Source organism: Cyprinus carpio, chromosome A10 (assembly GCF_018340385.1).
Source record: "Cyprinus carpio isolate SPL01 chromosome A10, ASM1834038v1, whole genome shotgun sequence".
Lineage (NCBI taxonomy): Eukaryota > Metazoa > Chordata > Actinopteri > Cypriniformes > Cyprinidae > Cyprinus > Cyprinus carpio.
The window spans coordinates 18671138-18680246 of NC_056581.1; the positions used below are offsets into that span (position 1 = coordinate 18671138).

General features: G+C 36.3%; 1 protein-coding gene across 1 annotated transcript in view; it reads right to left on the reverse strand.

The window, feature by feature from the left end:
- Positions 1-910, reverse strand: part of ykt6 (YKT6 v-SNARE homolog (S. cerevisiae)) — a 10152-nt gene extending 9242 nt beyond the window's left edge. Inside the window, exon 1 of the mRNA XM_042765636.1 lies at positions 653-910. The gene's annotated coding sequence lies outside the window, so the exon portion shown is untranslated. The remainder of the gene's footprint in view (positions 1-652) is intronic.
- Positions 911-9109: the final 8199 nt, after the last annotated feature.

The following is a 9109-nucleotide window of genomic DNA, read 5'->3' on the forward strand; positions in this document are numbered from 1 at the left end:
TGAAATATTATACACTAAGGTTGAATCTGTACTGTTTTTATTGATGGATTATTCATATTTAGCAGATGATTTTATTCTGAGCGACTTACTATTGAATCAACCTAACTAATTATTTAATTATTCATATTTTTTTTATTTAAAAAAACAAAAAAAAACTAAATAAAAAAATACAACACTGAGGTTGATTTAAGGTTGTTTTATTGATTGTTTATTTCTGTTCAGCAGATTATTTTTTCCCTTTGCGACTTATTATTGAATCAATCAACCTCAGTGTTTTATTTTTTATTGATTATTTCATTTATTATTTAAAGAAACTCGATATTTAAATGTGACCCAGTCAAAAAACACAAGCTCCTCCTGAACCTACAACCTTCAGTTCTTGAACCACTACGCCACACACCCAAATAAACCAGATCAGCAGATGAAGGGCCTCTGAAAAGGGTCCCAGAAACATATAAACGTTGATAATATTCTCGAAAAGATATAAATATGTCACAAAGATTGAATGACTAACAGCTGCTTAGCAGTCGTGCTAGCTCTGAAATAGCCCGAGGTCGACAGAATCATCGCTCTTGATCTTAATCCTTCTTAAACAGGTTCAGTGATGTGAAATGTGACATTGTTTATAAACATTATGAATTGTCATCTTTACCTTCCGTGCGTATAAACAGCCAAGACTGAAGCCGATCCGCTAACAGCTAATCTAACAGATCAGACAACTTTCATTTATTTGTCTAAACTGACAGCGGTGTCTCTTGAGAGCTGTTATACAGTTGATAATAATTATTATTTGTATTGTGGATTATAATATCACTAGCATCCAGGATAGTCCACGTTTACAGAAGGTATTTAATCAGCTCACAACTATCTGATTTTTTTTTTTTTAGAAACTTGCTAGCTGGCAGAAAACGGCATTTCAAAATAAAAGTCCTTCACGCACACCACGTGCGCAAAATAAAAGTCTCTTCTTCTTCTGTGGATTGGCGGTTCGCATAGCAGTTTTTAGGTTTTAAGGCTAGATGGCATACAGCAAAAACTGCTGGGCATGTGCACATCAATATAGCATAATTTTTCACACACTGTACAACAATAATTACTATTTTTGCATTATTGTAGGGGTAGGTTTAGGGTAGGTGTAGACGTTAATAAAACATAATCTAATAGGTAGAAAATTAAATTTATTGTTAGCGTCCGTTTTTATTTATTTATTTTTTTTTTTAACATGACGGTATTTCTTTCCTGAATGAATCAAACGTTCAAATAATTCGGTTCAATCGCAATGACACTTATTAACAGGGACTTGCTGCCGCCTACCGGCGGTTTTAATTTAACATTTATAGTACCTTTTTTATTATTGAAATAATTCCAAACATTAGTATTCAACATTTTATGTTTAATATATCAAAACATCATTTATGCATTTGTAAAAATAGGTCTTTGTAAAGGTAAATTAAAATATGCAGCTTTGAGTATGTAAAACACTGATGAGAATATTACTTCAGATTAAATTATTACTGTAAATATGAAGACTATACTGTATCTTCAAGATTGTGTTGTACAGTATTGCATCTTCTGCCATAAAGATGAAGATTGATATTCTGTTAAAGAATAAGCACTTTGTTTTAAAAAATAAACAATTTATGTTCTATTATATGTGTTTTAACTACTTTTTGTATGTTGTATAAATATATATATTTTGTGTGTATATGTATGTATGTATATTATATATATATATATATATATTATATATATATATATATATATATATACATATATATATATATGTGACCCTGGAGCACAAAACAATCTTAAGTCTCTGGGGTATATTTGTAGCAATAGCCAAAAATACATTGTATGGGTCAAAATGTTAGATTTTTATTTTATGCCAAAAATCATTAGGATATTAAGTAAAGATCATGTTCCATGAAGATATTTTGGTAAATTTCCTACCGTAAATATATCAAAACTTAATTTATTAGAAAAATAAAATGCATTGCTAAGAATTAATTTGGACAAAATAAAATATTATCAACACAATAATTTTTTTTTCACCCTCATATCACACACATACAAAAAATTTTCAAATACAGTCCGATCCTAATAAACCATACATCAATGGAAAGCCTATTTATTCAGCTTTCAGATGATGTATAAATCTCAATTTCGAAAAACTGACACTTAAGACTGGTTTTGTGCTCCAGGGTCACACACACACACACACAAAATAATATTTTAGAAGGGCCTCATCTTTTAATTTTGCCCGGGGCCCCCACTTCATCTCCCTGCTCTACTGACATCTGCTTCAAACATTACAATGCAAGATAACTTTTGTTCATGCTACAATAAGTACATCCACTTACTAGCTAATTACTATTTAACAGTGATGCTAGTGCTACCGCAAAACCGGAAGTTTTCAAAGAAAGACTTGATTAGCCTCCGATCAGGTGTGTTTAATTAGGGTTGAATCTAAACTCTGCAGGGCTCTGGCCCTCCAGGAACTGAGTTTGACACCTGGTCTAGTGCACTGAAAAAGTTCAATGGATTTTAAATGTTCCTCACTGAGCCGAAGATGCCAATAAAGAACCTTTTTAAGAGTGTATGTATGCAACACAGCCGGGTCGTGTTCTTTGAGTGAAGGTGGTGTAATGGCATCTTTCTTACTGTGGACGTCTACTATAAGATAAAAAAAGAGAGCTAACCAAAGAGAAAGATTGTGAATAGCAGTGTATTTAAGCTTCAGGCTATATAATTCCATCCAATTGGAGGATGTCAAATGCATTTTATATTTTGAGATGATTTTACAACACATATTAAGTTTTCGTTGGTCATGCGTCTTCATGCAATGAGTCACATGTTGTGTGAGTTTGTTGTGTTCAATGCAATTTGAAAGTCTGGAAGTGTGTAATTTTAGTGTATGATGTCTTTTTGTTTCCTTTGTAAGCATTTACAAAGCCGTCAAGTGTTTGCCTAGTGTTTTAAAAGTAGTGTAATGTGTTCCAGTCCTAATGTGCTCTGTACATAACAACCCAATTCTGCTCATTTTGTAACATCTGTAGCTTAAATGAGGCCATATGGCATTAATGACTTATGAAAGGGGCTCCTAGCGAGTCCCTAACTGCTCAAGTAGCGGTGATTGGCATAGGAAATAAAGAAAAGATTATGCAGAAAATGATTAAAGATGGATTTAGGGAAGTATGGGGTCCGCGTAGGGAGTGTGAATGGGTGATAAAGGAAGTTAGTGATTACAAGAAGCAAAAGAAATATGCATGTGTTTTGAATTGTCTGTGGATTTCACAGGCGAGGGGACTTTTGACTGACCGCGTGGGTAGGGTAGTGCAAGCGCAGGCAGCTAGAGATGCTACACAAGATACGTGGGATTTGTTAGACATTGTGACTAAGGAGCCAAGACCTGACGCAGGAAAAGCTCCTAAAATTGATGACATTTATAACTGGCAGGCATATTTCTCAAAGCTGAGAAAGGCAATCGCAAAGGCAGGAAAAGATTTTAATGAGGCTGCTGGCCAAGTGGGGGTGTATGGAGCTATGGGTGTTCGAGATTTGACTAGTATTGTAAATACTCTACCGCTCATGAAATCTAACAGTACCAGTTCTGATTTTTGGGATCACTTGTGGGTGATGGTGAGAGCAAACCACCCAGCAGTAAAAGATCTGTATTCGATTTGTGAACAGGTCTGCCCGTCTACATACACGGGTCAAATTGTCAATCTTACTCCACCCACGCAGGCACCTGCAAATGCGGATGAATATGCAAATCAATTTAATGCACTGCGCACAGAAGTTCAGAGTATAATTGGGTCAGAAAATCAGACTTTCACTAATGTGACTATGATTCGACAGGGCCCTAATGAGCCCTTTGTTGAATTCACTGAACACTTCACAAAAGCGCTAAAAGAATTTGTTGCCGCACAAAGAGGTTTTTCTGATTTGGACTCCCCAATACTGCTTCACACTGCGCAGTCAAATATGAACTCCAGATTTGCACAGCTGTTTCGATCATCTCTGCCAACAATAACTGATTGGGCTTCTTTTGTTGCGTGGGGAACACGGGCTCAGGATATTTTGGAACAACAGAAGAAGGAAAGCTTGCCCTCTGCCCCAGCATACAAATGTTACCATTGCCAGAGGGCGGGCCATTATGCAAACAGGTGCCCTGAGAGAAATTTTTAGCAAAATTTCAGAAAGCCCAGTTCCTCTTTTCAACAGCAACCACAAAAGCCACTTCCTCGGAAACAGGGAACTGACATGGAGGCTCAGATAAAACAGCTCATGCAACAAGTTGAAAAGCTGACAAGACCCCTTGAGGACACAGACTGATGGGTAATGGCCTCCATTGAAAGTGAACACGAAGACTGTCGTCCATTTTTACATGCTAACCTTAGTTACATGCTTGTGGACACAGGGGCTTGCGTGTCAATAACTGATGTTCACTTAACTTTAACAAACAAACAAATGCATCTTCGAGGTATATCTGGTCGCAGTCTTTTCACACAGTCTCAATTGAATTCTATTGATAATATATCCACTTGGAAAGCCTTTTTGGGTGCAATTATGGGTTGGAGAAAGCCAGGTCGCCACAGTAGTGGGAATAGACATATTGGATAAAAGGGAAGCAGATTATTTTGTTGACAAAGAGTCAATTGATTAGTCAATCTTTACCAGTTCACAAACCGGTATTCAATAAGAATGGGATTCCTAAATTAAGTATTGGCGCTGTTACACAGAGTGGACATGAATCCACTTATTCCTCAATAATGCAGCATTTTTCTGAGAAATTTCCCTATTTCATGGGGTCATCGCTAACACAATTTCTAAAGTCATTGACTCATGTGTTCCGTCTATTGTTGTTCAATACTGCGACGACATCCTTATCGCTTACACGGTTATTGAAAGCACTTCAACAGGTGGGTTTTCTCTTGAACAAACAAAAGGACCAATTGTTTAGACGTTTTTGGGTCAGAGTATAGGTTGTGAGGGAGAAAGACCTCTTCCAGACCAGGTCATAGCCATAACTCAATTGAATAAGCCAACCACGGTTACTGGTTTAAGATCACTAATAGGGTTATTTAATTTTAATCGAGTGTACATTCCAGATTTTTCTGATTTGGCTAAACCCCTGATGGAGGCTCTTAAAGGAGGCCTTCCGGGCGCTTCCCCTTTGGAGTGGACGGTGGAGATGACTGAGTCTTTTACTCTCCTCAAATCCACCTTAGCCTCTTCCCCTGCTTTACATCACCGCGAATTGACAAAGTCCTTCCATATATGGACACATGTTGGCCCAAGTGCTTACAGCTGTGTGTTGGCTCAATACAAAAGTGACAAAAGTTATGGCATCGTTGGGTATTATTCGACTTTGATTAGCACCCCAAACTGTACTACTGGATTAGCGCCATTCGAAATTTGCATGGGACGGCCTATGGAATTACTGTATGATGCTCCGCTATTGCACTCAGGTCCATTAAAGGACACTTTGCAAGAGAATCTTAAACTACTCACGTGCACATTAAAGAATGCCCATTTCAGTGCCCTCAGCGCTCAGAATTCAGGAGATCTAAAAAATGCCGTGTTTAATTTAAAAGCTGAAAATCCTGTACAAGTGGGGGACAAAGTTATGGTCCAGAAATTATGGAACTTGGGACCAATGTCCTTCCAATATGAGGGTCCTTATCTGGTGTTGCTGACCACCCCAACATCTATTCTTGTTGAAGTCAAGTCAGGCTTGACTCGATGGATGCATCTTGCTCAAGTAAAGCCTCTGTCGCTGCTTGCAAATGCTAACAACCCCTTTAATCCAAATTAGCCCAACAGGTGCTGCTATACTTTACATCTTGAGGATGGCTGCCAAGAACGCATCAAAGATTTTTGCCTCCTTTTTCCTAGGTTTCCCAATGATGAGTCCACCAGGACCTGATGTGTTTTAACCTTGTGGAAAAGGATGAGAGCCATGAAGTTTACATGAGCTGATTGTTATATATGTTTTGTCTTGTTTGTCTTTTCCGCCCAGTTATGTCTGTGTTTTTGTTATGTCTATGTTTTGTCGAGATTTCTCTGCTCCTACCATTCTATATCTTTAATGACTGGTTCTGAGGGTGACTCCTTGGAGTGGCTTCTAGACGATCCTTCATTGCGGCTCATAAGAGGATCCAGAATGATCCAGGGGTGATTGTTGTGCTCGTGGCCAAGTCCATCGCAACTCCATCAACTCCAGCACCAACTGCAGGGATCTGGTACTTCAGACATCAATGTTTCATCCCGGGGATCGGACACACCGTCATCACGTCACTTGTAAATGCTTCATTGCCCGAGAACCCCGTGCTAAAGCCTTTCAGTCGATATAGATTCTGTGATAAGTTCCCACAGTGTTCCTGTGACTGTGAAGGTGGCGCTTTCAGATATTCCCCTAATATAGCTCCATCTCAAAAAATTTGAATATCATGGAAAAGTTATTTATTTTTTTGTAATTTAATTCAAAAAAGCAAACTTTCTTATATTCTAGATTCATTGCACACAAACTGAATTTTTTTTGTTTTAATTCTGATGGTTACGACTTACAGCTTAGGAAAATAAAAAAATCAGTATCTCAAAAAATTTGAATATTCCATTTTGAGCTTGATTAGTTTGATTAATTTTGAATATAAATACTGGGAACCTCCTGGGCTAGTTTAGAACATGCAACCACAATTATGGGAAAGACTCCTGACTGACAGTTGTCCAGAAGATGATCATCGACACCCTCCACAAGGAAGGTAAGTCACAGAAGGTCTTTTCTGAAAGGGCTGGCTGTTTACAGAGTGCTGTATTGAAATATATTCATAGAAAGTTGACTGGAAGGAAAAAGTGTGGTAGGAAAAGGCGCACGAGCAACAGGGATGACCACAGCCTTTGGAAGATTGTCAGGAAAAGCCGATTCAAGAACTTGGGAGAGCTTCACAAGGAGTGGACTGAAGCCAGAGTCATCGCATCAAGAGTCACACGCTCGGACGTCTTCAAGAAAAGGGCTACAGCTGTCACATTCCTAGAACCAAGCCACTCCTGAACCAGAAAAAAACTCAGAAGCATCTCACCTGGGGTAAGGAGAAAAAGAACTGGACTGGTACTCAGTGGTCCACAGTCCTCTTTTCAGATGAAAGTAAATTTAGCATTTCATTTGGAAATCAAGGTCTGGAGGAAGACTGGAGAGGCACAGAATCCAAAGTCCAGTGTGAAGTTTCTCAAGTCAGTGATGATTTGGGTGCCGTGACGTCTGCTGGTGTTGGTCCATTGTGTTTTATCAAGTCCAAAGTCAATGCAGCCATCTACCAGTAGATTTTGGAGCACTTAATGCTTCCATCTGCTGACAAGCTTTATGGAGATGCTGATTTCATTTTGCAGCAGGACTTTAAAACCTACCCACACTGCCAAAACCACTTCCAAGTGGTTTACTGACCATGATATTACTGTGCTTGACTGGCCAGCCAACTCACCTGACCTGAACCTCATGGAGAATCCATGTACCTGTACTATACTATACTATACTATACTATACTATACTCAAACTTGATTTAAAACAAATGGGTTGCCTACAAAAGGCTAGCTAGAATAAATAAATAAATAAATAAATATGAAATGTTTGAGGCTGCTGCAGTGATGGTTTTGTAACAAATTATTATTAAAAGTATTAATAATAACAAACAACACATGGTTAAAAATGAGAACCAGCATTCCTAACAGATAAAAACATTGAAAAAAATGTAATTTTTAAATTTGAATGTATGCTATACTGTACCATACTATACTATACTATACTATACTATACTATACTATACTATACTATACTATACTACACTATAATGTACTGTACCATACTATACTATACTATACAATACAATACAACATTCAATACTATTAAGTTAGAATAAACTACACTATACTATACTATACTATACTATACTACACTATACTGTACTATACTGCTTTCCACAATTCATGCTTTATTGTAACAAATGTAAAACAAATAGGGTTGGCTATTTTTTTTCCATTTTTTTCCATTTAACCCCTTAAGTGTCACTGGCCCACCGGTGGGCCCAAAGCCATTACATATTTAAAACCATAATATTCTATACTAAACCTAAACTAATCTTGACAAACTATATATCATTGGAGACCTTAGAGATTGTATTTTTCATATTTGACCACTGTTTTATATTTAAAATTATGTAGTGACAGTAATTCAAAAATTAAAAAAAAAAAAAACCCACCAAGAAGTTGGCTTTTGTTACAAAAAGCTGATACATACACATACAATCACGAAAGTATATATATTTGTATTTTTTTGGCTGCCAATAATTCAGACAAAACATCTTTTCTAGTTTTTATCAAAAACTTTGAGAATAAATTGAATATTATATGTATATGTATGATTGATGTTGCAAGTATTCAGTAAAAAATGTAATGCATGTCAATTTCATGTATGATCATACATGAAATAAACTTTTTTTGTGAAGTTTCTGTAACAACACTCTAGTAGCTATGTTTGATTAAGATTTCTGATTAGAAAGAGCCCACCCTCATAACTTTATGCAGTAATGAACAGGGGAGATATTCAGATAAGTCTCGCAGCCATCACAGAGCTGTTTCTAAGGCCAATGTATTTTCTGCCATAGTAGTTGTTTTATTGTATATGGTCATATAAAATTTTTATATGTCATATTTATGGTTTAAAAAATAATTTACAACCTATCTAGAATGTTTTATTGCTGTTTGAATAAAAAAAAAAAATTGTAAATCAAATCAGTCGTCCATTACAAATCATACAAGGAGCATGACTAGTACCTAGTGGATATTGTTGGTATAGCGACTAAAAATAACACAGAAACCTCATTTTTTTTGATATCAATGTCAAATTTGGAACACAACTTCTTTAGACTTAAGGCTTTTCATCTGACATGAAATTAAATTCAACACATATTTTATTTTATTTTTTTTAAATAAAATATAAATAAATATTAAATTACTTTTTTATTACAACAAACTTAAACACCTATAACTTTTTTGTTTTAAATTTTATTCAACTTCTTTCACATGTACAAGAAACTTCCAAGTGTGTGTTTTT